The following is a 26,221-nucleotide window of genomic DNA, read 5'->3' as shown; positions in this document are numbered from 1 at the left end:
AAGGGTTGCAGGTTCAATGTTCACATCAATTTCTCTCTCTCTCTCTCTCTCTCTCTCTCTCTCTCTCTCTCTCTCTCTCATCAATGAAATAATTAAAAGCATATCCTTGGGTGAGAATGAAAAACATAAATAAATATAATTATTTTAAAAAAGAAAAGAAAAGAATTGCCGCAGGAGCCTCCTAACTAGTCTCCACTTCCCCTGTCTCAGGCACCGCCTCCACCCTGCTCACAGAGCCTTGGGGCTCCCTCCATCCCACAGCAGAAGTCTGGGCTCCCTTATTGGGCTCATCGGTGCCTCCCATGCAGCCCCTATTTCCTTGATAGGTTCAATTCTCCAAGGTATTCGGGATCCCCTGGGGCTGCCATTCAGTGCTCCACATCCAGTCTCTGCCTTCCCCCTTCCTCCCCATTCAAATTTTACCCATCCTCTCAAGCAAAACTAGGCCCCATAGTAAACTGACCTACAATGTGCTGGCTCCCATATGAGCATCACAGTCTATTCAAGGAATCAAATTCAAACTAACAATTTTTGGTAAGAACTGCAGTAGGGTACCAAGATGTGTGGGCACAGAGATGGGAGGTGGGGTAACTGGAGAGCAGCTCATAGAAGTGGCACCTGAGCTGGTTCTTAAGGAATGAGCTGGAGTTCTCAGGCACAAACCTTCCCCATCCCTCCTGACCTTTTCTCTCCATACATTCATCTACCTCCTGGAATCTATGACAGAGGTCACCAAATCTGGCTCTACAGCAGATGCACCGGGAAGTGTCCAAAATGACAACTTCCTGGGCCCACTCCCAAACCAAATTTCTGCAGCCTGAGGACCAAGAGGAAAATGTTTTTGTTTTAACTCCCCAGGGAATTCTGTGGCCCAGCCAGGTTTGGAAGTTACTAACCACATTCAATTCCATCCATTGCTTTTACTGAGGACCTATATTGGACCCAGGATGCTGCACAGCATAGCAGGTAGGTACTAGGTGTACAAACTCTGTCTCCGCAGCTTCTGAGAAATTACCATCTGGTAGGGAGGCAGAGTTATAACAGGGGGGTCAAACAGGACGTGGATCAGACTATTTGGCACTTCATTAGCCTTGAACCCAACTCATTTTTTATGCATCAGTCTTATCTGGACAACTAATATGTAAACTTAAAGAAAAGTCCGGTATCTTGTCTTTCCTATTTCCTGAATACTCAGCTCAGTTCTGGGGGAGCAGTTGGAGCTCAATCAATATTTAAGATACAAATAATTCAACTTCTTGTACTACGTCCCTATTTTGGCCAATTCACCCATTAACAAGTTCTCTACTGATTTTTTCCTTTATAAGTTCAGTGCTGGTGTAGTGTGTGCTCCTAGGAGGTAGTTAGTATTGGTTGGTTGAATGAATGGCTGTTTACTGGTAAAAATCTGTTTCAAGAGGAATGGAACAGCTTATATTGCACCACCTCTAGAGTTCACTTAGGAGACTTACAAATGTATCCTTTGAATTATAGACCTTTAATTTCAGGATTAATTTCCTGATATGAAATTATACAGGCTTTGCTGTTTATAGTGTCATTAATGTTATTAGCAATGGAAATAATACCCCTGAATCTCCACAGTCCATGGGCCTCTGCGTGGGGGTTGCCACTGGCTGAAGGGGAGATGCTTATCCATTCCTCCCATTAAGCCGTCCACCCACCCAGCCAGCAGTCCAGCCGGCCACGCCCCTGACCCCAGCCTCTACACAAGGGCCTGTAAACTGCATCCAGCCTTTATGAGCGGGTATGTGCACCTGCATGGGCAGGTGAGTCCTGCTTGTGTGAGAAAAGCCTCATGTTCAAAGCCTATCCAAGTGTCAGCCTACTTAGGAAGCCAGGACCTCTGACCTCAATGTAAAATCTCCTATTCTGCAGAGAAGCAACACGGCAAAGCAAGAACACCCACCAGGAGGTTCCCAAGAGACATGGCCAAGGGTGGGACATTCAGCCAAGAGGGGGTGAGCAGGGCAAGCCAGGATAGCCGGCAGAATGGACTCCACCCTGCTTTCACTGGGGCCAAATTCCCAGCGGTTTGCTGATGTTACTGTGTGTGTGTGTGTGTGTGTGTGTGTGTGTGTGTGTGTTTCTTTTAAGCTCCCAAAACAAGACTCAGTCTTGAGGAGGAGACTTTCTGGATGTGCATCAAAGATCGCCTGGCCCTCCCTTCGGGCCCCCACCTAGGAGATGGGAGATCTGCAACTCCCTCTGCACCAAGGGCCCTGCAGTCTTTCCTGGGGTGCATGTGGATCCTGGACAGCACGCATGGCAGCTCAGCGTGGCACCTGTTCGCTTCGTTTTGCTTCTGCTAGGAAACAGGAGGAAGGCCTTGCTGGCTATTTGTTTGCTCACTTACTCGTCCCCCCAGATTCTGATCTCCATGTGTCAGGCAAGGTGCTCAGTGAACACAGCTCAACGGTTCTCAGCTCCGACTTGGGAATGAGCAGGCCAGAGACCGCCAGGTGAGGTGGGTCTGAGAAAGCTGCCTTCACTTCACCAGGACCCGCCCTGGGGAATCTCTGCCTGAGTCAGGTATGTTGCTATCTGGAGGCAGTGCAGAGGGCTGAGCAGAAGAGAGAGACAGCCCTTTGAGCCACTTCCTTATTGCCCAGAGGAACTAAGGTCTCCTGGAACTGTTTTCCCAAAAGCTCTATGAAGCCAATTAAGATTCCAGACAGTAAATACAGAAAGGCCTTGCTGATAAGACACCGGAGAACCAGTCCCCAAAATATTCCCCTCTGCTGAACTCAGTTCTGGAGAGATTGCTGGCTTGACAGGTCGCACTTCACATTCCAGGACTAGGCGTGCGAGCCTGGGGCTGGGCCGTCCTGGACATTAGCCTGTGGGTAGTGGCTGCGAGGCTGGCACTGAGGGCCGGTGGACCTGTGTGGGAGGCAGCAGAGGTCTGAGGAGAAGCATGCCCTGCTCTTCAGGCCTCACTCAAAGGCCATGCTCCATGAGCTTAGAGATGCTTGGACAAGCACTGCACACCCGGTCACTGACTTGGCCGTTGCCCCATTCAGGGACTCAAAACCCCCGTCACTGACCCAAACCTCCAAAAAAAGTAGCCACAGGGTAGATGGCCACCCAAGGTGTGAGCGAGTTGGTGAATTCCCTGTAAGGTTAGGGAGAGAGTCTCCATTATCCATCCCTCTGCAAAACATTGTGCTGGCGAATGAAGATGCTGCCTCTCTCCCCTCCTGGAGCTTGGGCTTACATTCTGAAAAAAATGCACTCACTACAATAAGCAGCAGCTGTCCCAGAAGGATTTTCTCTTTCCTCGAAAAGGAATGAACCCCCGGGGCTGGAAGAGATGGACTGTGATGCAAGACCTAGAAGGCTCTGGCTCTAAGTCACTGTCCGGCTCTTTGTCCCCTCCTCCCATGAAGGACAGGCCCAACTCAGAGTGCAGTTTCCAAAACTGATTCCCTGGGACAGACCTCAGCAAGGAGTTCATTCAAGAAGAGAGAGAGAGAGAGAGAGAGAGAGAGAGAGAGAGAGAGAGAGAGAGAGAGAGAGCCCAGCTGGTGTAGTTCAGTGGTTGAGCATTGAGCCAGGAACCAAGAGGCCTCTGGTTCGATGCCCGGCATATGCCCGGGTTGTGGGCTCGATCCCCTGTTGGAGGCAGCCAATTGATGATGTTTCTCTCTCATCATTGATGTTTCTATCTCTCTCTTCCTCTCTCTCTCTAAATAAAATATCAACAAAATATATTTTAGAAGAGAGAGAGAGAGAGAGAGAGAGAGAGAAGAGTGTTTGGAGGGCTCCTCTCTCCACCATTATTACTCCTCCCACTCTAAACAGTTGATCTTTTTAAAGATTCTGGCTCACCCTTATGGCACATAATTCACTTCCCGGATACTTTTGCCTTGTAAATATTATCCTTAAAAACAGTTATATCTTTTCATTGGTCTTTATTTTTAAGTAGCCTTCTCACCCCACACGCCCAACTCCCACAGAATTATAGCTGACCCTGTCTGGAACGCAAGCCCCTCCCTGGAGAGACAGTCTGCACATGAACTCACAAGGGTGTCTGCTATCAGCTTATTTGGCAAGAGGAATCCGAGACACTTTAACCATGACCTGGCAGCATGGTCTGTCCCACTCCGATGCCTTAGCCTCATCAATAAACACTCCCACTGGTACGGGAGGCATGCAAGAGGAGCACAAACCGTCTGAAAACGAGCCCCACCCACATTTCTCCCAGGAAAGGGACGTTAGGTGCCTGGAGAATTCTACCTGGAGAATCTGTGCTGGTCTCAACTGATGTTTTGTTCAAGGTCTGGCACGTGATCAGCATTTTAGAAGGACTCTGACTGTCAGGTTCCCACCTCCTCCTCCTACCCCAGCTTGTCTCTCAACTGAACGTTCCACCCCTTCTACCCTCGCTGAGAGGAAAGCATGCACATAACTCCTCCTGACTCCCAAATACCGAATCCAGCCTCTTCCTACCACCATACCTTCCGCTCGGAAGACCCTCTGTCTCCTTCTTGGCTTAGCAACCTCCTATTCATCCTTCAATACCCAAGTCCCACGGCACCTGCTCGGTGCCATGTTCCCTTGTGACACACTCTTCTCAGTGCTTCCCGAACACTTGGTGTGTCTCTCTATGGGGACTAGATCTTTTTCACCTTTGAAGCCTCACAACCAAGCCCAGGGCCTGGCACCTGAAAGTCCATTGGTTCCTGACTCAATCAATGACTGGCCCACTCGCCCCAGCCCTCCCTTCTCTGTGCAACGAGAAAAGGCTTTAGAGCAGTGGTTCTCAACCTTCTGGCTCTTTAAATACAGTTCCTCATGTTGTGACCCAACCATAAAATTATTTGCGTTGCTACTTCATAACTGTAATGTTGCTACTGTTATGAACCGTAATGTAAATATCTGATATGCAGGATGGACTTAGGCGGCCCCTGTGAAAGGGTCGTTCAACCGCCAAAGGGGTCGCGACCCACAGGTTGAGAACCGCTTCTTTAGAGTCAGACACCCTGTATCTTGTGGGACACGGACAAGTTTTTTAACCTGTATCTGCCTCAGTTTTCTCTTCTTTACAATAAGTAGCCATGCCCAACTCTCAGAGGGCTACTGTGAAGAACAAACAAGGTAAAATATATAAACCTAGTGCTTCCCCTTTGGAAAGAGCTCACGATACCTTCCCTTGAGCTCAGCGGGAAATGCTGAGCCAAATGGAGTCCTATTGGAAAAAGTGTGTGACTTCTGTCTGGTTCACATGCCATCAACACAGCGAAGGGATGGCCGGCCTCTAACCCGAGAGCCCTCTCTCAGAGCAAGGGACAGTGCGGGCGGCACACAATGCAGGCCCTCCGCGTGAGAGTCTCAGCACGAGGCTTGCTTAGCAACAAAGGAGATTTTTATCTTAATGGCAAACCCACAAGAGGCCACTACTTCCGAGGCTGGGCCTTCACAGCCCTCACCTTTCTGTCTTGAATTAATCTTTCGCCACAAGACGTGCCATAAAGCAGAATACTGCTGACTCAACAGTGTTAAGTCACTAAGCACAAGCCAAACAGCCTGCCCATGAGAAGGCTGACCTCTCTGTGATGCTCCACCCAAGTTTTATTAGGCCGCAGTGAACAACGAGGTGGGAGCAGTCGGGGCCCTGCTCACACCTAAGACAATTGAGCTCAGGGTCAAAGAGAGGAGCGGAAAGTGTGGTGGCTGAACCCACGTGAGGAGGCAACCTGTCGCCACTTCATGGGATGTTTACAGCTCGCCTGGTTGGGAATCGGGAGGTTGATTACCGCCTCGGGGCCACCACTAGCCTGCTTTATGGTTTGGTTAAGTCACATCTGTGGGCCTCAGTTTCCTCACCCATAAAATAGGAGAGTTAGATTAGATGAGTTCCTTCCAGCTTTAATCAAAGTCTTGGAGACGGATCTACCTTCCCCAACTCCTTCCCTTTCTGTGTTAGTTGTGAGACACCTTTTAGCTCTCACTGAGCAGCCTCTACCAACACTGTGGCCTTCACTGCTCCAGTGCCTGGTCATCCTTGAGCACAAAGCCTGGCCAGGGAAGAAGAGGATAAACTTAGGACCATATTCTGAAGAACTTAACTAGTACCCTCTGGTCAAGCCACTCGGAGTCCAGCGACCTTGGAGCATCAAGAGCTTGGATAGATACACCAATGTGGACAAAAAAAAAAAAAAAAAAGGTTCTACAGAAATTAACCTCACAGGGGTGACCTGATTATAAATCCTAATAGGGCATATAACTTCTTTAGTAAAAGGCTTCTCTCTGCTTCAGCAAGCCCTGTCCACTGTTTCTGTGCATCCAAGTCAACACACCTTTGAAATGCCCCTTCTCAGACCCCTCCTTCTAAAGCATATCCACCCGCAAGAGAGCGCATCATCTTTCTTAACCCTCCTGTAATCCCACCCCCTCCCCCACCCGCCTTGCTTTCTCCCACCTTTGTGTAATATGGCTTCTGTTCCCTCCGTGATTCCAAATGCATCAAAGAAGCTGCCATCTGTCATTTCCTGGAAGCATTTATCTCAATCTGTTGAGATCTTGCTTCCAGGCGTATCCTCTGTTTGGCTCAAATAAATTTTTATGATAATTCTCTACAGGTTTGGACATTCACACATCAATACCAACAACCCCTAATCACCTGGCTGGCTTCTTCCCACCCAATGATTTTTCCCACTCCCCTACTATTCTAATCCATACACCATAGGCCCCCAACACTATCCAAATCTATCCAAACATTAGACCTTCCCCCATGCTGCTGGGCGCAGACCCAGGCAGCAAAGGTAGTTCTTATCTGCACACTGGCTGATCTGAGGGGTGGGGCAGAAGTGGCAAAGCTACAAAGACCAGGAGAAAAGTGCTTATGGAAGCAAGCTCGGGCCACGTGAGGAGGAGGAGACAGGGAGGAGGAGACAGGAAGGAGGAGATGGGGAGGAGGAGACTGCGCTAACCAAGAGGACAGACAGAGTGAGCTCAGACAACCACAGAAGTCTAAGAGGCTCCTTTAAAATGCCACAACCCTCAATACCCCCCTTATTTCCTTAATAAGAAATCTGAGGGCAGGTAAAATTCAGTGACTGGCCCAAGGTCATGCTGCTAAACTGTGAACAACCAACACTAGAACATGGCTCTCTGGTTTCAGCCGACTCTTTTTTTTCCACTCCACTCCGTTGACCTCAAGAATCTATTTAGGTTGGATCCCCTGCAGATTCTGCGCAACATGACCCAAGTCTCACTTAGGGAAAGGGCAGGCCCAGCTGATATTTTGATAACGGCCTCCCCTACCCCATGCGTTCCTTCCCAACCTGCCATGGTCCACTTGTTCTTTCTCCAGCCCTCGCCAAAAAATCTTGGGGAGTTCAGAGGTCAGTGAGAAGGGAGAGATAGGTCTTCCTGTCCCTACAAAACTCTAAATATCTGAGATAACCCACAGGATCCTCTTCCTCCAGCTGGAGGAGGCTGGTGGGGAAGACAGGCAGGAGGGGATCAAATGAACCCACTGGATGTCTGACCTGATTAGGCCAAGAGTATCCATTGTGGGCAGTTGGATGGGTCATCTGAAGGTTTATGACAACAAGCAATAGGATCTGCCTTTCAAAGATCCCTGTTGGAGGATCATCTCAGCATCAGGAGCAGAAAGCTCTAAGTAAAAGATTCAAGGCATTAATTATTTAGTGTGCATGACCCAGTTCCGGGAGGTGAGGCTGGGTGAGAAGAGAACTCACCAGTTCCTTATCGTGGCAAGAAATTCAAATACTTCACAGAGTAGTGTTCCCTTGCTGCCAAAGAGGATCCATTTATGGTTAAGTGTGGCAAAAAAAAAAAAAAAAAAAAAAGGAAAGAAAGAAAAGCCAAAGTTCACTCATTCAACAAATATTTACTGAGCTCCTCTATGTACATAGCTATGGTTGGAGCATAGTAGAGTAGAAAGAGCACTGGGTTCATAAACAGGAGGCCTGGACAGTGTCCCATCTCAGCCCTTATTCTGGGCAGGTTACAGCCTAAGTCAAATTTCTCACCTGTGAAATGGGAGTAAATCTACCTGCCTTATTATGAGTTGAAATAATTTTAATAAATGTAAACTGCAAAGTAAACCTAAGATATAAACAATGATGACATAACACCACACACTTTCCCTGCCCTAGAAGTTTAGATGTTTACAACCTGATCATGTTTAGGAAAATAATCCAAGGTACCTATTAGGGAAACATCACATTCTCTGTAATTTGGGCAAATTGTATGTTTCAACCTGCCTGTGGGGATGGAACCTGCAGTCAGTCCCGGACCCTCGGTCTGTATGCCCAAGAAGGGGCAGAATAAACATGGAAAGGGTAGCCAGCACCTACCTGGTCCAGTAGCATACCTGGACTGAGCAAATGACCAGGAGAGCCCCAACATTCAAGGGGTTGGAGGGGGGTGGGGGATGGAAGACCAACTGGAAGTGCAGTCAATCAGAAACAACAAAACAAAAATTCACTTTAGGCACACAGGGATAAGCCAGCCAGAAACTTACGCACTTCCCTCCCCATCCACATTTCAGACCATGACAAGATTCACTGTCTGTTGCCCCACCCTTCTCTGTGGACATACTTGACATTCTGTGTTTCTCCAGGAGACAGGAGGAATGCTCAGGTCCCTGAATAGGACCTCTTTGCTCAGATACTAAGAATCAGAATTACTAGAACAGCTTTCCCGTTGGTCCAGTCAACCCCTCTCATTCTGCTGACCAGGATTCTCACCATGGACTCCTCACCCCCATGGATCCTCAGCGCCCACCAGGCTAGCCTCTTGAGTGGGGCCCTGAGGATTTCCCCTCGGCCCCTCCTCTCCTTCCTCTACGTTCCCTCTAACTCAGGGCACTCATTAAGTTCTTCACCCTCCTGTCAATGCAGAATGATAGTCCCCAGATGGTCTCTGGTGGCTATATACAGAGGGAGGTAGGGAGAAGTGGAGAGAAGGCTGGACTAGAAGTCCAGAGCCTGCCTTCCAAGTCGCCATGTGGCCCTGGTTGGTTATGTAATCTTGAGAAAGTATCTTCAGGCCAGGCCTCAGTTTCCCTATCCAGTAATGAAGGGTTTGCTCTAAATTATCTCTTGGGTGCTCTCTAATTATAAAATTTGTCATTACAGAAACTGCCCTAGACTGGACCACAGGAGATTGGGTCCTGGTCCATATTAGGCTACCGCCTGGGGCAAGTTAGCTGACTGCGCACACCTCAGTCTTCATGTCTATAAAATAAATGAGAATGATGTGACTACCCTTCCCAGGGGGCAAGGCTCTCATGAGACACTGAGGTAGAACTTTGTTAGCCATAAGCCCTGAAGAAATCTCAGGTTTTGAACTCCTTGAGCCAACTAACAGCTGTGCCCAGCCTCGTGCCTGGTACTGTACCACTGGGATGGGGCTGCCCAGCTCAGACAGGAAGGCTGCAGGACAGGTGTGTGCCCTCAAGGCTCTCACAGCTGGTGGGTGAGCCGGACAAGTGAACAAACCTTACCTCAGCCAGTGATGTGCCTGAGGTCTGAACACAGCACTATGGGAGTGTAGAGGAGGAAGAGGCGCCGATTTTGCCCTGGGGAGTGAGGGAAGCTTCTCAGAGAGAACAGTGAGTCCCAGAAGCGGGGATCTATTCCAGGAGCAGGTGGACTGGAGCCAAGGCAAAGAGGGGAGGCAGAAAACAAGGCTGGACTATGAGGCTGAGGTCTGACTGGACGAGGCCTTGAAGGCCAACAGCAGAATGTTGGTCAGACAAGTCTTCAAGGAAGGAGCCCGCGAGAACAGCGGGAAGGCTCTTACAATAACAGTGCATGAGGGTGACTGTGAAAAACATGCCATTATTGATTTCTGCCTATACCTTAGCCTCCTAGACCCTAAGCCTCCATGGACCTGCAGAAAACACATAGAGATGTAAACAGGTTGGTTCTCCTCAGAATGAGACCCAAACGGAGGAAGATGCTGCAATCACATTTTCAAATCTTGGACAAATGGTCTCCGGTGCCCTGAAGGCACTCCCGACAGAAGCTGCCCAGCCAGATTCTTGCCTTGGCACCGATCGGGGCCAGAAAGAGACTGAAGCATCGACAGAGCTGGGGCTGGAGTCAGGAAAGCTGGGCTGCTGGTCTTCCTCAGGGAAAGAGGGGGCAGAGACCCCACCCACCCAAAGACCCCTGAGTTAGACAGGTCCGTCTGGCCCTCAGACACACCTCAGTCTCTATCCTGCCTCCCTCTCTCCTCTGACCACATGGGAGGGCTATACACAGGTTGCAGGCAAAGACGAAAGCTTTCACTAGCCAGTGTTTCTTCAAATGGACTCACATTCACTTGGGCCTGTAGAAAGAGTGCAAGCGCCCCTACACATTCCAAAGAGCCACTGAAGCCAAGAGCTACTCAGTGTTGCAGTGAAGGAGACCCACCACTGTGGCTTACTCACCTGATCCTTAGGCATCGCAATGACTCAAGTGGCTCCCTTCCAGGACGAGCCCCGCACAGACTGCCATGTCCCTTTAAAAACAAAAGCCCAACAGTGAACGTTAATTTATCATACGTTACAGCCTCCTATCTTCTCCCCGCCAAGAGGGCCTCCCTCACCCCGCATGCTTGTGCACTTTGCCCCTTAGTAACACATTACCCAACAGGAGGAAATGGACAGAGAGTTCCTCTCTGTGCTCCCAATCTTGCATGTGAAGAAAGGAATTGTGAGATGCTCACACAAATGCTACTGTCTGCCACTGTCTGGGCACCCCAGGGGCTTATCACATCTCCACACAAAGGCTTGCAGAGAAAGGGAGGTGCGTCTGGGGAAAAACGCTTCATCAGGCACTTCCATAAAAACAAAAAATGCCAGGATTCCTAAGCTTAGGACATGACAAAAGTAAATCAAGCTGATATAAACACCTCGTCACAAGTCACCAAAGTGAAATGTGTTACATTTCCTAAGATGGAAAGGACCAAAATGCTAAATACACTAGGGAGTTATAAAAATGGGCCACCTGACCGTGCCTGGGCTTCCTAACCAAATTATTACTTTGGCTTCCGATGGCCACCCAAATGATTTGATTACATCTACTGCTTCTGCAGAACATGCCTCTGCACCTGTCTGGAAAACGGAGCCCAGAGTCGCAGGCATTTCTGAAGATGTACTTTCACAATTCTAAATTGTGCACAAGAGGCAGCCTCTCGCAGACAGAAGCGAATGCTGGTGTGCATGTTGAGATCTCCAAGAGCCAATCCCCATCCTCCCTGGACGCACACACGTGTTCAGCAGGGCAGTAGGCCTACGTGTCCACATAAACACACAGGTGTTCTCTCTAATACACACAGGTCTGCACTGAGAGGCGGGGGTTGAGACTCACTGTCCAGAATTCTCAGACTATTCATGGGAGAGAAGCTACTACTGACTGAGCACCGGCCAAGCATGGGACGAGCACTGTTAGGGACTAGACCTACTTTGTCTCGGTGGATCCTCACAGACAGGGACAGGGGCTCGGAGACCAGAAGGCCCTGGCATGGCCGCACTGGGACCGCGTACTGGGACCGCGTGCTCGTGGTCGACCCCACCACCAGGTGAGAGGTGTGCTAGTGCAGCTGCGTGCTGGTAGGCTTCGAGAGCAGCCACTTGGGCATCATCTCTGTCAACATCATCGTCATCATTATTAAGCCACACCTCCCTGCCTGTGACAGCTGACAAACAGGCTCGCCCGCCTTGGCCACATTCTATCAGCATGAGCTGTGGGCTCTGTGGAGTCATCTGGAGCCAGAAGTCAGAGAGGCTGGAGTCTCCATTTATCTGCTTCTCAAGGGAAGCTTCTGGGTACAGTGGGTGGGGAAGCTGGACATCCTGGCAGAGATTTCTACCATTGGTCTTCCCAGGTTTGAAACTTCCCATGCTCCCCAGATCTCAGGAACAGAAGGCCCTGCCCACCCAGGGACAATGCTGAGACCAGAAGCAGGGAAGCGGGGTTGTCTGAGGTTCTGCTTGGGTTGTCTGCAAGGTGGGTGCAGGTGGGTACTTCCAGACAGCCTAAAGGCTGACCAGCAGTCAGATTCCCACACAGGCCTGGGCACACTGTGATCTAGCCACTCCAAGTACCAACTCATACCCTCTCTCTGACCATCAGCCAAACATACTTTGAGCTGCCTTTATTTCCACTAAGTCAGAAGGCCTGGAGCCCAGCATCATTCCTCCCTTATGTGAGCCTCTGCTCCCTGGGTCTGTAAAATGAGAAGCTTGACCTAATGAGTGATTTCCTCACCAAGGATGCCTTCCAGCTGACTCCTCCATGGGCCCTGACTTTTAGAGACATCTGTAAAAATTAGTTAGTCCTTTAAAGGAAGAAGAGAGATTCATCCATGGCTAGTTATCATTTGCTATCTCAGACAATTGTCCCAGCAACCCAATGAGTCAGGTTGTAAAGTCATGTCATAGAGGGGGAAACGGAAGCAAGGTACAGCCAAGTGCCGCCTTACCTGGAGACTCACTCAGCACTGCCCACAGCAGTCTGGGACTCACAGGTGAGCTGGCCTGGCTCCATGCCCACGCTCACTCCCTGACACAAAGTTTTTAATCAGAATGAAGAAACAAGTCTCCTCTTGGACCTGCCATCACGCCAGTCCCAAGCAAAGGAGCATGAGGTCTCCAGGCGCCCGTGGGCCTGACTTGGGTGGTGCAGGAAAGGTCTCCTGTGAGCTTGAGTGGCCTTATGGATCTCGAGGAGCCTAAGAACAATTCGGGAACCGTCCCCTCTGCTGTTCTCCAAGCCTACCTCCGTGGTGGCCAGGTCTTCACTGAGGGACCCCAAGCGCTTGGAACAGGGCCTCCACACTGGGCACTCCATCAATATTTGATGAACGGAGGAATGAAGAAATCCAGAGCTTAGATGCACTGAAGACTTACTTAGGACCCTCTGGTATGAGTTAGTGTGAAACACACCCAGCTTGGAGCCACAAAGCCTCAGCAACGTGCACCGAGCGGAGGTCTCCACACTCCAAGCTCCCAGACAGAGAATGGAGGTACAGATGCTGAGCCAGGTCTGCTCTTCATCCTAGTCACCAGGGGAGCTTCTGACAGAGCAAGGTAAGTGTCTGACATAAAGGCTACCCACTCAAGTGGTCCTGAGCTCAGGCTCTGGATTCAGGCAAACCAGGCTTCCTATCCCAGCTCTGTCATATTGCATGAGTCAGGTGACCCCTGGGCAAGCCACATAATCTACGTGAGCCTCAAGTCCTTATCTGAAAGCAGGGATAATGTTAGTGCCTACTCCATGGGGCTGTTCTGAAGATGGAATGAGGGAATGCTGTAAAGCAGTGGTTCTCAACCTTCTGGCCCTTTATATATAGTTCCTCATGTTGTGACCCAACCATAACATTATTTTCGTTGCTACTTCATAAATGTAATGTTGCTACTGTTATGAATCGTAATGTAAGTATCTGATATGCAGGATGGTCTTAGGCGACCCCTGTGAAAGGGTCGTTCGACCACCAAAGGGGTCGCGACCCACAGGTTGAGAACCGCTGCTGTAAAGGACATAGCCCAGTGTGTCGCTCAGAGTAAGTGCCTGCAGCTGACAGCTGTTGTTATTGTCTGCATCAGAGTGGGTGGTTACAAGCACATCTGGAGTCCTTTGCATGGGTTCAATTCCAGCTCTCCTATGAGCTATGTGGCCCTGGGAAAATTGCTTAACCTCTCTGTGCCTCATCTTCCTGGTATGTAAAATGGTGTTGATTTGAAGATTAATGAGTTATATAGGTAAAGAGAAAGAGCTTAGAATGTCTGGCACAAAATAAGCACTCAATAAAAGTTAGTATTATTCTAGCCCTAACCGGCTTGGCTCAGTGGATAGATCGTCAGCCTGCGGACCCAAGGGTCCCAGGTTCGATTCTGGTCAAGGGCATGTACCTTGGCTGCGGTCACATCCCCAGTAGGGGGCGTGCAGGAGGCAGCTGATCGATGTTTCTCACTCATCGATGTTTCTAACTGTATCCCTCTCCCTTCCTCTGTAAAAAATCAATAAAATATTTTTTTAAATAGTATTATTCTTATTTATTAGTAGTACTAGTATCCTTCTCCCTTTGTTTTGACAACAGATTTCACCCCATCTTCTACTCCCCAGATGAAAAGGTGGTCATGGGACTCAAGATAGGTTCATCAGAGTTTCTTCCCTCCTCGGCCATATTTGTGGGTACAAAGGGTGAGCCCGTGCTCCAAGCTGGGAAAATATCAAATCTGAAAAATCATAGTGGAGGCCTAGTCCTCTTGGGGAGGGTGGAGGGATATGTGGGGTCAGCTGGGAGCTGTCTGCAGCCACAGGCCACTAAGCAGGGAGGGTACTGTTTTGGGGATGTTGAGGTCACCTGTTCTCTGCCCCCTCATCTACAATGGGCCCTCCACCCCACCTAGAGACAGCCTTCAGGAAAGGGACTGCCTTAAGGCCCTGACAGGACTGGCAGCCGGTGGATACCCACAGTGCATCTGTGGGCATGTTTCCTTCTCTGGACATTGGCTATTTTAAGCTCCAAGAGCATCAGTGCAATGCTAATGAGATGGCATTTACCCATGGGTTTTAACTGGATATGCCTGTCAGAATCCCATGAAGAGTTTTTTTTTTTTTTTTTTGGGGGGGGGAGGCTTTTGTTTGTTTTTATTTCTCCACAGCTTTACTAAAAGATTCTGACTTAACAAGTACAACTACAATGGCTGACACATAGCTAAACTGTTATCTTTGCTTTGTCTCATTTTCTCCCCACCTCTGGGCCACCACCCAAAGATGGTCTATTCCCATACGTCCAGGTCTTCTAACAGCCCCTTGCCATTCCCTCTAGGAAAAGGAGCTCTACCTTCAGATGTGTTTTAAAGAAACAGAAACAAAAACAAACCCCTGGCTGGTAACAAAAACAAAGAACCAAACCTCCCCGTCTCCTGCAGCATTAGCCATAGGTGAACGGGAGAATGAGCCCACACATTATTCCACTCATCCCGGGGGGGGCGGGGCGGGGGGGGGGCCTGCACCCAGGTCAGCACAGGACTAAACTCAGCAACCCATGCAGCGAGGACCCTGCAGATGCAAACCTCAGCTCGTACAAAAAGAGACGAGAAGAAAGTGGCAGCTTCCAACATTTGCTGGAGAAAAATTGGAAACAGTGACTTGAAACGCTGTGAAAACCATCCTGACCACAGTAATATCAAGAGCAGCCACCCTTGGCAGGGTGTGGACTGTACCTGTGGGGGCGAGGGCACGCAGGAAGCCATTCCAAAGAGGCCTCGCCCACCAACCCCGCAGGGCATACGCAGAGCCACACACTGTCCCGAGCCCGCGGGCCAGCTAGTGGCTTTTCTGTCTCCCAGCAACGGGGTTCAGGCCGAGGCTGCACAGTCGTGGGGGGTTATCCAGACAGGTATTTCCCTTACTTCTCTTTGTCTTTGTATAACTGTATGCTCTGCTACTTAACAATACATAAAGACATGAAAAGGAACTGGCTGGCTTCCCCTGGGGGAAGGATTTGGGACCACACTCCCTGGCTGGGGCGCAGCTGGGGCCATGCTGCCCAGCACTGCCTGGTGTGGCAGTGGTGTGCACCGCACTGGCAGGGATCCGTGGACAAGCTGATTGGTCTGAAATCTGAAAGAGATGGAATGCTCAGGGGTCCCATATCCTGCCCCACCAACATGGTTCTCCGTAAACCAGCCAGGAAAGACCATTCACTAAGCATTTGCCATGTGTCCTGACCGGGACTGTGAAGAATTCCTGGGGATCAGGAGCCTGGACTTGGGACGCAGAGGCAGTGGAGAGAAGAGTGCTGAGACCTTGGACAGGTCGAGGCTCCGAGGAACCCCTGCTCCCCTTTGGGGGATGCTGTCTCCCTTATAAAACCAGGGTGTGGATTCGACAGATGGTACATGTCCAAGCACAGTCACGGCTGGCGTGTTAGTGTTGCTATGAGCTAGGAACTGCGTGCTAAGTGCACTGCGTGGAGTATTTCACCAGATCCTCACACCTCCCTGTGAGGGAGGGAAGGGCAGGGGTCCTCCAGTTCAAATGAGGCGCTGAGAGTCAGAGAAATCAAAGCACCTCCCCACAGTCACACAGCTCGTGTGAATCAGAGCTAGAAAGTACCCCCAGGCCCGTCGACTCCACACTTCTAGTCTCTGCTCAACTGCCTGTCTGGTAGGTGCTCAAAACACGTTACATGACATGTAAATGCGGAATCCATATCCCTCCACCCTCCCCAAGAGGACTAGGCCTCCACTATGATTTTTCAGATTGGGTATTTTCCCAGCTTGGAGCACGGACTCACCCTTTGTACCCACATGCCTCCCAGGAGGCATATGGAGAAGGGGGGACCTTTGGCTGAGAGAGTTTAGGAAGCCTTTCTGAAGCAGGAAGGGCTGGTTCTCGGTCTTGCGGGGTAAGGATGGATAAAGGCAAAAGAGAAGGAAAGCACTGCATGCTGGGAAAGACAAAGAAAGAACTGGAGGCAGGGGTGACCAGGCAGGTGGGCAGAGAACAGCAGTGGAGACTGGCCAGGCTGATGGGAGGAAGAAGGGAGACTGGCTTGAGTGAGGAATGGGCCCCCTGCGCCATTACCGTGGGGGCCATTCCACCTGGGATCTTTCTCACCCGCACCCCGGAGACGCTACTGTGTCTGCTCCTTTGGTCACAGAATAACTGCGGAGGGAATTGAGACCCATGACTGGAAAGGCCCGATACCCCCTCCCTCCCCACAGCAGGCTTAGAACCCAACTCAGTGGGCAGGGTGTGGCCAGCTCCCAGCCTGCAGATTCTAGCCCAAGCTCCAGGACGCCAGGAAGCTGCATGCTGCCCTATGCACGAAGTATCACCACCATTACCCTGGCATGCAAGGTTTCCAGGAGAGGGGAAAATAAAAGTAAAAACTGAGGCCTTAGGACATGAGCTCCTCATAGGCAGGTCCCTATCTCACCTGAGGTCACTCTTGTTAAGCTGAACTACACAGAAGATTCTTCTGCTTAAGGAACTAGTCTGATAAGCCCTGGAGCCTGTGGTTTAGTCCCACCTTAGCTGGAAGGATCATTTGCCTGCTTGCCTCCTGGAGAGAAAGTGCTCCACCACCCCACCCCACCCTAACCCCACCTCTCCACACCCCACAGCCTCTGCTTCGCCACCCACCCCCTAGCAACTCCGTGCACCCTAGACATGGTTCTGGGCTCCTCCTGGGTGAAGGCGTGGATGCCAGCCTCCTCCACCTCCGACTGCAGGTTCCCCAGGGCACCGCTGGGGTCAGGCACTGCTCCAAATGCTAGAGCTCCCCTGCCTCAGCTCCCCACCAAGCCCAGAGTGCCGAGTCCCAGGCTAGGCCTCAGGCCCACGGAGAAGGGAAAACTGAGTGCAGAGGATTTAGGCAACTAGGATCACTGGCTCAGTTCAAGCCCACCGTTGAGTGCTTTCTTGGAAGTAATAGGACCTGGAGGAGGGAGGAGGATAGAAGCAGAACTGGTGGTGACATGGACTCCTCCCAACCCTCGGCCGGAGCGGACAAGGGGAAAGGATGAAAAGGCTTTGGAAACGGCCAATCTGAGCCTCCGGACCGCTGCTTCCTGGGATGGACGATGTGGGGTACCTGTTTCCTTACCTTCCAGCTGTGAGTCTGTGGGCAAATTACTTAATTCTACAGGGCCTCAGCCTCCTTAGCTATTGAATGGGGATAATAACCAATGCCCACACCAACGATTGTGAAGACAGAGCAAAATATGGATGTGGACATGCTTTGCAAGCTGTGAAGCTCCCTTAGAAACAGCAGGCATTTTCCATAATCCTAGCGGGTGGGGAACACAGGTCAGAAAATGTGGCTTGAACGGAAAAGGAGAACTAGGAATCCGTTCCATGCCTCCAACTTCTTTCTACACCTTCTAGGACAAGACACAAGTCTCCAGGGACTTAAAAAGCGCCCAATGGAGACCTATTTATTCCCTGGTCTCAAACACTTGGTCTGGTAAGGGGAGAGCTCCACCCACATTTCCATAATAAGGCAAAACCACATGTGTTACGGGAGGAATTATGCAGAGGATGAGACATTTTATTCTGGTCTCCCAGGTCAGGGGAGACTTTTATAATAATATTATGCCATAATGACTGTTAGCATAATAATACCTGAGTGCTTGCTATGGGCTAGGCAGTTCTAAGTATTTACATGGCACATCTCATTTAATTCTCATGAAGCCCTATGAAATGGGTTCACAGATGACAAAACTGAGGCACCAAGAAATTCACTCCCGTGTTGGCCTTACACACCTGGGAAGTGGTAGAGCTGGGATTTGAACCCATCAGGCTCTGCTGCTCCAGCACTTCAGGGGCTGGGTCAACCAAGATAGGTCTCTGACCGACTCTGTCTGGCTGAAAGGCTCTGATAAGGCCTGCGGGATGAGTCACTGAGGTAAGGCACTGACTCACCCAGGGCCTCTTCCTCCCATGGGCTGCTGACTCCGGGCCCTGCCACTCTCTGACACTGCCCCTGGTCCGTCCTGAAGGTTGGCCATGCCTCTAACTCCCAAGGCTCCATGTGGGCACCAATACCCAGGGAAACTGACATAAGAACCTAAACGTGGATGTACATTTACGTAACAGAACATCCATGGAATAATTGTTCTTACTATAAAAGGTAGTTCAGTGTTAAAGGGGAAAAAAAACCTCAAATCCCTGCTCTGCTACTCATGGGCTCTGTGACCTCGGACAAATCTTAGCCTCTCTGAGCCTCAGCTTCCTCATCTGTGAGATGTGGTTAACGGCTTATCTCGGGCAATTGTTGTGAAGATGAAAGGAAATAACATGTGCAACACCTGGCACACCATCGGCTTGATAAATAATGATTGAATCCGATGGCCTTACAAAGCATTTCCACTCTTCAATCATTTTCTTCATGAGAATATCTGGTGGTAATAGTAGTACTTTTAACTAGTATTCACTACTTTTAACTAGTATTCATCTGCCACTAAGCCAAATCCATTACCTCATTTCATCCTTAAAAGCATCATTCTCTTCCTTTGACTTAGCTTCGGGACAACAGAAAGGATATGTCCAACACATTAATTTTATTCGCACACACTCACACATATATATGGAGAGAGAGCAGACGGTCAAACAAGCTAATACTTAACAGGCACTTACCACATTCAGTATTCTACATTCAGCAACCTATCTCACCCTCTCAAATACATGCCTGTAAGGTAAGTATTATTCTACCACCCATTTTACAGATGCAGAGCTTGAGGCACAGAGGTTCAGTAACTTGCCCAAGGTCACTTAGGCAGGATTCAAACCCAGAGCCCACATTCTTAAGCACTACACTACACTAAACTAATGAGAGAAAACTCACGGCAACTATGTTTAAACGACTCCCAAATGCCAAATTCTAAGAACTCCAGTGTGCTGTCACCCGTCCAGCCTAAGCCCTGCCTTCATTCCCTTTCTGCCCCTGCCTGCTCTCACCCTCACCCTGCCGCACTGCTTTTGCTCTCTCGCCCTGCCCCACCATGCCCAGGCAGGAAGTGCCAAACCAGTGGACTTTTCAAAGCCCTGGTCATCTCCTCCTGGGACCTTCGCCTCATCCCCTATGGTCTATCCTCCACAGAGTTACTAGGGACATCTTCCCAGACATGGTGCTCCTCTGCTCAAGAACACTCAAAGGCTCCCTGCTGCCTCGAGCTGAGACCCAGTGGGTCGAAGAGGATCCCCTGGGGACTCGAGGTCCCTGCACCGCCTGGCCTGGCCCCCTTTCTTATGGCCCCAGACTTGCTGGCTCCCAAGTCCCAGCAACAGGATGAGTCAGGGAGGCCGTTCCTGACAGCCTATTGAAAATTACAGCCCTCCCCCCAGCTGCCACCCTCCGCCCCACCCAGCACAGCCTGTCTTCTTCCCTGCAACGGTGCTCTTCACCCACTTCTTATCGCCTGGCCTCATACGCTTCACTTACCCGTTTACTGTCTCCCCTCCACGTGGCAAGGGATTTTACCCTGGTGTTTTGTTTGTTTGGTTTTTTTTTTCCCCTGCTGTAACCACAGCTACACAGAACAGGTTCTGACACCCAGTAAGAATCATAAACACCTGCAGAATGAATGAATGAGTAGGCATTTAAAATGCCCAAGAAGAAAATGTCCAAACAGTACAATGATGGGGGAAGGGCTAGCATGCCTCTGGCCTCCCTCTCTGCTCCTGAGGACATCTCTGGAGGATAAGCTGAGATGCCTAGGTTAAAATGTTTGGAGGCCAAACCCCTTCTTGCCCACCCTCCCTAGGATTTACAAGAGTTCCCTATGAGACCCTGGGCCCTTATCCTCCCACCTCTGTTCTGAACTTACACACACACACACACACACACACACACACACACACACGGCTCTCTGTCATATTGAAAGCTGTCTGCATCAGTCCTAAATTCATCTGCCCAACAGCTCCCTCCACCCACCTTCAAACCAGGCCATTTCCCATTCCTCCTGACCTTGATGCCCACTAGAATGCTCTCTTCTTCCTCCTACTTATCCATTGGCCCTTCATCTTCCTTCGAGATCCAGATCAAATGTGCCCTCCTTCCCCTCCTTCTCCTTCCCCTCTTCCTCCTCCTCCTCCTCTAGGGAGCTTTCCAGGCCCTCTTCAGCCCCTAGGAAACACCCCCCACACCCGATGCTGTCTCCACCAGTCATATGGAAATTAGTCATGAACTAGCATGTGACTTGCCCTCTATGAACTGAACTATTACCAAAATCTCCTGTTACTTTTTTTTAAAACACGTGTGTCTTGTTTTCCAGAGTATATTGTGAACACTTAGGGAGGAAAGGCTGAGCCTTCGCCACATTGTCCTTCCCACAGCACAGGGCCCAGGACACACAGTAGGTGCTCAATATACCTGTGCTTCTCAATGAACTGCCCAAGGTAAACAAGTCACCTTCCTAAGCAGGTCACTTCCTCAATTACAGATACCTGAACTGGCTCTCCCAATTCCCTGAATTTTTCCTTCAGGGCCTGCTCTGACCTCGGGTATCTGCAAACCTAGTCATGGGCTTGTGTTTTCAAAGGATGTTAGGCCCATTCTAAGGGTACGCCCTGTGCTGAGAAGGTGAGTATGACTGGGAGAGAAATGACCTGTCAAGTCCCACAGGTCTGGAAAAGAAAAGTACACAGTTCCAGGCAAACCCAGACGTTCAGAGTGCTTCAATTTCCTTAAATACTGGAGTTCAACAGGGGGGAAAAACCATGGTGTAAGTTTTAGGTGCACCAGCTCTCAGTAAATTGAGATTACCACCAAAGGTAGCAAAACCTCAAGTTACTGCTGAGCTTCAGAGAGCTGAACCAGCGAGGAGGGAGGAGGCCTGTTCACTGCAGACCCTCTCTGGGTGCGGCCATGCAGCCACTAGAGGAGGGTCTCCTGTGTCCGCACTGCAAGGTAAGCAGGCTGCACCTAGACCTGTGCACGCCTGAGAACTGAGGTCCAGTTGGCAGCAGGAGGCAGAGCGATGACTCAGCCAGGTGAGTCCTACTCCTTCCACAGTTCAATAGTCTGGACCCCCAGATTATCTATGCTTTTTAAAATTCGGAATAGGAAAATGAATTCACATGGTTCAAAAATCAAAAAGCACAGAAGTACATAGGAAATTTGTTCCCCTATCTTGGCCCCGTCTCCCTAGTCAGTCCCAACTCTGAAACAGGCAACACTAGTATCAGTTGCTGTGTCTTGATGTGTCTGTATACACATGCAAATACAAACACGGATTCTTTTCTTTACATATACACATTTCTCGGTGACCCGCTTTTATCCTCTAATAAAATGGACTTGGGTCCTACCTGTTGTGGCTTGGCGGTTAGAGCATTGCCTGGCACCAAAGGGCCATGGGTTCAATTCCTGGTCAAGGGCACATACCTGGCTGCAGGTTCGATCCCCAGCCCTGACTGAGTGCATGCAGGAAGCAACCAATCAATGTGTCTCTGTCACTTCAAAGTTCCTCTCTCTTTCCATTCTCACTCCTTCCCACTCTCTAAAAATCAATAGAAAAAATATCCTTGGGTGAGGATTAACAACAACAAAAAAAGCTTAAAAAAAAATGGACTTGAGCCCTGGCCGGTGTGGTTCAGCTGGCTGAGTGTCATCCCATGCACCAAAAGGTCACTGGTTTGATTCCTGGTCAGAGCATAAGCCCAGGTTGCGGGTTCAGTCCCCAGTCAGGGTGCATACAGTAGGCAACCGATTGATGTTTCTCTCTCACATAGACGTTTCTTTCTCCCTTTCCCTTCGTCTGTCTCTAAAATCAATAAAAATATTTTTAAAAAACTAAAAAATAAAGAATTGGACTTGGAATAGAGAGGAAGATGGAGTGTCTACATAACAAAAAAGATGTGTGTCTGTGTGGCAAGCCCATGAAACAAAGACAAGGGAATAATTCTGGAGAACATGTGTGTGAAGAGAGAACTGAGATGCAAAGATCAAGCCACCATGGACACCACTGGCCTGCTGCTGACCCAGATGCCAGGCCAACCAGAGAAGAGCTCTGGTGGTTGGGGGCGGGGGCTGGGGGCGTCACCCACCCTGACAGCGGTGGAAGCCCGGAGGGCTGAAAGCTCCGACTGGCCTCGCTGAGCATTTCATCTTCCAGAAGACAGAGGACGCATCCCTAGAAACAGAACAACTAACCTAATTCCCATGGCTATGGGTTATGGCCGATGGGTAGTGACCAGGAGACACAGGAACTGTGGAGGACAAGCAATCATTTCCTCTGAAGTTTGTGAGATCAAAGAAGGGGAAGTGGGTGCCTGAGGCTCTAAGAAAACAGACTCAGATGGCTGGGGGAATAGAAGGGCTCTGGGACCTGAGACTGAGAAAATAAATGATTCAGACTCTGAAATGCAATTCTAGTTATACACTTAGGAGGGGGAGGGGGGGGTGAGGAGCACGGGGATGGGGTGGGGAGGCAGGAGGAGGAGGAAGAGGAGAAGGGGACGGAGAGGGAAGTTCAGGAAGTGGGCAACTGACCATAATGATTCAAAGTTGGACTCAGGGGCAAACTGACTAGATTCTAATTCACCCTTTTCCCCTTCCCAGCTATGAAATTTTGTGCAAGTCAATTAAACCCTCTGAGCCTTAATTCCCTCATTGGTAAGTGGGAATAATGACAATATCTACCTCATTGGGTTGGCCCAAGGATTGAATGAGTTCACGTTTACAAAGCCCTTACCCCAGTCCTGGCTCATGTAACTGCTCTGTAGTGGCACAGAATAGGAGCCACGTGGTTGCACAGGAAAGCCTTGTTAGAGAGCAGTCTCATGCCCAGGAGAAGGATACATAGCCAAGGAAGCCCAAGACAGTGATGCAGGGCCCGCCCCAGAGTGTCCACCGGAGGAGGCAAGCCCTGGGTGCTGAGGCTGCACCCCAGGCCCCAAGGGGAAGGAAGGTTTGGGGTGGGGGGTTGTCTTGATCCAAGTGGTCTAGAGGCATAAAGGGTCCTGGGAAGTTGGGCCTCCGCTCCCATTCTGGGTGCATCATGGCCTTTGCCAAAAAGAACTACATTTTTTTAAAAATGTTAAATTTATTGGGGTGACATTGGTTAAAAAAAAAAAAAAAGAGCTATTCTTAGACTGACAAGTAAAGATCCAACATGGAGAGGAGATCAGAAGCTGAGGTGGGGGAGGGGCTTGGTTTTTTTAAAAAGGAGATTTATTTTCAGTGACCAGGTGTCCTGGTCCAGGGCGTGGAAACCTGCAGGTGTGACTGAACTGCCTATCGAATCCCTGCGGGGCAGCAGGGGCGCCTGAAAGCAGCTGCAGAGCCCCTGGGAACAGGGCATGTGGGGTCACCGACATCGCCTCGTTCTGTGACAGGACGCTTGGTGGTCCATGGGAACTGGCACACCTGGATATAAGAAGGCGTCCGGTCGCAGGTCAGAAAAGCAAAAGGGCCGAGACTTAGGCAAGGGGACTACCTTTCCCAAAGTAAGCCGGTCAAAGATCATGTCACCTGAGGGGAGGACGCGAGCAGCGTGCCAGAGGCCTCGCTCCCGATAAGCATTCTATCAGTGACGTGGGTGATGCTATGGAAGGCACCCAAATAGGATCCTGAAGGAGCTCAACAGAACAGGGCTGCACTGAAGAGAACAACTTGACATTCAACAGGCATGGCTGTTCTGAGTCAGGTGTGAACAAAACAGAGGCTCTGCCTTTACATTCTAAAGCCACACACATTCTAGGCCAGGGGAGAAGCAGCTCCCCAACAACACCACGTGTTAAATAGACCTGGTCAGCAATAATGTCAGCAAAAATGGGGTGGTGTGGCTGCCAAAAAAACTGATGCAATCTTGGGCTGCATTAAGAGGAGTAGAATGACCTAAACTAGGGAGGTGACAGCTCCCTTCCTCTGCTGTGGTCACACCACAAATACCATATATGGTCTGGGTATTGCCCTCGCTGTATTAGAATATGAACAAACTGGATTTTGTTCAGAGGAGAACCAAGGGAAGGTCAAAAGACCCAAGTGAGCCTACATCATAGGTTGTTAATCTGAAAGAAGACTCAAGAGAGAACAAAAGGGCTGTCTCTAAATATTATATTTCACTAATTAGAAGATGCAACTTTTTTCAGTGATAAAATGTCTGAAAGCAGACTGTATCGCACAATCCCCCCGACCTCTAACAATCCCTCGGGGCCCGGATGCAGCTGTGGTGCAGTTGTCATTGCCTCATTTCCATTGTCGTGTGGAAATTTGACTATTGACAAATCTAGACAACTGCCGCCTTCCACACTTCAGGAGGCCAAGCATTTAAGGACCATGTCAGGAAGGAATGTGCGTCCCGGCTGCTGACTATAAAACCCTCCTTGGATACTTTCTGATAAAAGTAAAGAAAGCACCACCATCGACACTTACAGAATGAGCACCAGAAGTCAGAAAAAAATCTAGAGACAATAGAGATTAAGAAAGACACCACTACTTCACCAGAATATAAGAATGTACAAAATACACATGGGTGACTCTGGGTCAAAAAGTGATTTGGAAGACTTGGGTTCTGAAAGTGAAAAAGTTTTAAGAAATGCCGTAACCAATGTATTTCCCTTTTTATGTACGTGCAAGAGTGATATGGAATGAAGACGTAGGTCAGTGGTTCTCAACCTTCTGGCTCTTTAAATACAGTTCCTCATGTTGTGACCCAACCATAAAATTATTTTCGTTGCTACTTCATAACTGTAATGTTGCTACTGTTATGAATCGTAATGTAAATATCTGATATGCAGGATGGTCTTAGGCGACCCCTGTGAAAGGGTCGTTCAACCGCCAAAGGGGTCGCGACCCACAGGTTGAGAACCACTGATGTAGGTCTAAGCTCTAAAAGAACGCTTTCAGTAAATACAAAATAAACATGTTAAGTGGTAACAAGGCATGGTTGCACAGCTGAATTGGAAGCACCTTTTCTTTCTTACAAATAAAATAATGGTACAGCTTCTAACTGATGGTATCAGAGATTGGATTTTTAAAAACAGTGTCCAAAGAGCGGTCGGGTCGGGGAGAAATTAGACTCAGTCTCGGTGGCTTCAAGGAGGAAACACTGGAACCAAATGCCAGAAGCCATGGGGAGCCATCGGGGAGGTGACAGGAGGAGCCGTCCAAAGATGGAAGGGTCACCCCCCAGGTGCAAGCCCAGGCTGGCACGGCCCTGCAGCTCCAAGGTCTGACTGAGAGGATCTCTCACGAAGAGAAAGGCATCGTGTTTTCTTGGCTGCACACACAGGTGCTTTGACTGAGGTATTCTCTTAAAAGTCACTAGTTAAGGGTAAAAGCCATTTAGGGAACAGTGCCCAACGGGGGCCTGAGAGGAACCCTGCCCACATCTGTGCTCTGAGCCTCCTGTGGGCCAACGGGAAAGGGCCAGAGGGGAAGAGGCCACCTCTGTGCCAGGCCCCGCGTCAGGGGTGCTATGTGCATTGCCCCATTCAATCCTCACTGACACCCTGCGAGATAAACTAGAGGCCACAGAACAGAAACTCGAGGCTTAGAGAAAAGAAGCGGCTTGCCCAAGCTTTCCTAGTGACTCTGAGCCATAATGGGCTTCAAATACAAGAAACGCCAGAAGTCCTGACTGGCAGAATGAATGGAGTGCTCACTTGACCAATCCCTCAGTGAACTAACTTGGTCTCATTTTGGTAGAACTGATGCTAGGAGAACAAAGACGAAAGCTGTTGCAGTAACACCCACCCCGCCAACACACACACACACACAC

The 26,221-nt window shown here is 49.7% G+C and overlaps 1 protein-coding gene across 10 annotated transcripts in view; it reads right to left on the bottom strand.

The window, feature by feature from the left end:
- The window catches only part of MICAL2 (microtubule associated monooxygenase, calponin and LIM domain containing 2), a 204,388-nt gene that overhangs the window by 165,075 nt on the left and 13,092 nt on the right, over positions 1-26,221 (bottom strand). For all 10 annotated transcript variants that reach the window (XR_009454435.1, XM_059708911.1, XM_059708912.1 and 7 more), the window contains exon 2: positions 10,430-10,500. The gene's annotated coding sequence lies outside the window, so the exon portion shown is untranslated. The remainder of the gene's footprint in view (positions 1-10,429; positions 10,501-26,221) is intronic.

Source organism: Myotis daubentonii, chromosome 9 (assembly GCF_963259705.1).
Source record: "Myotis daubentonii chromosome 9, mMyoDau2.1, whole genome shotgun sequence".
Classification (NCBI taxonomy): domain Eukaryota; kingdom Metazoa; phylum Chordata; class Mammalia; order Chiroptera; family Vespertilionidae; genus Myotis; species Myotis daubentonii.
This window is presented reverse-complemented; position numbering and strand designations above follow the sequence as displayed.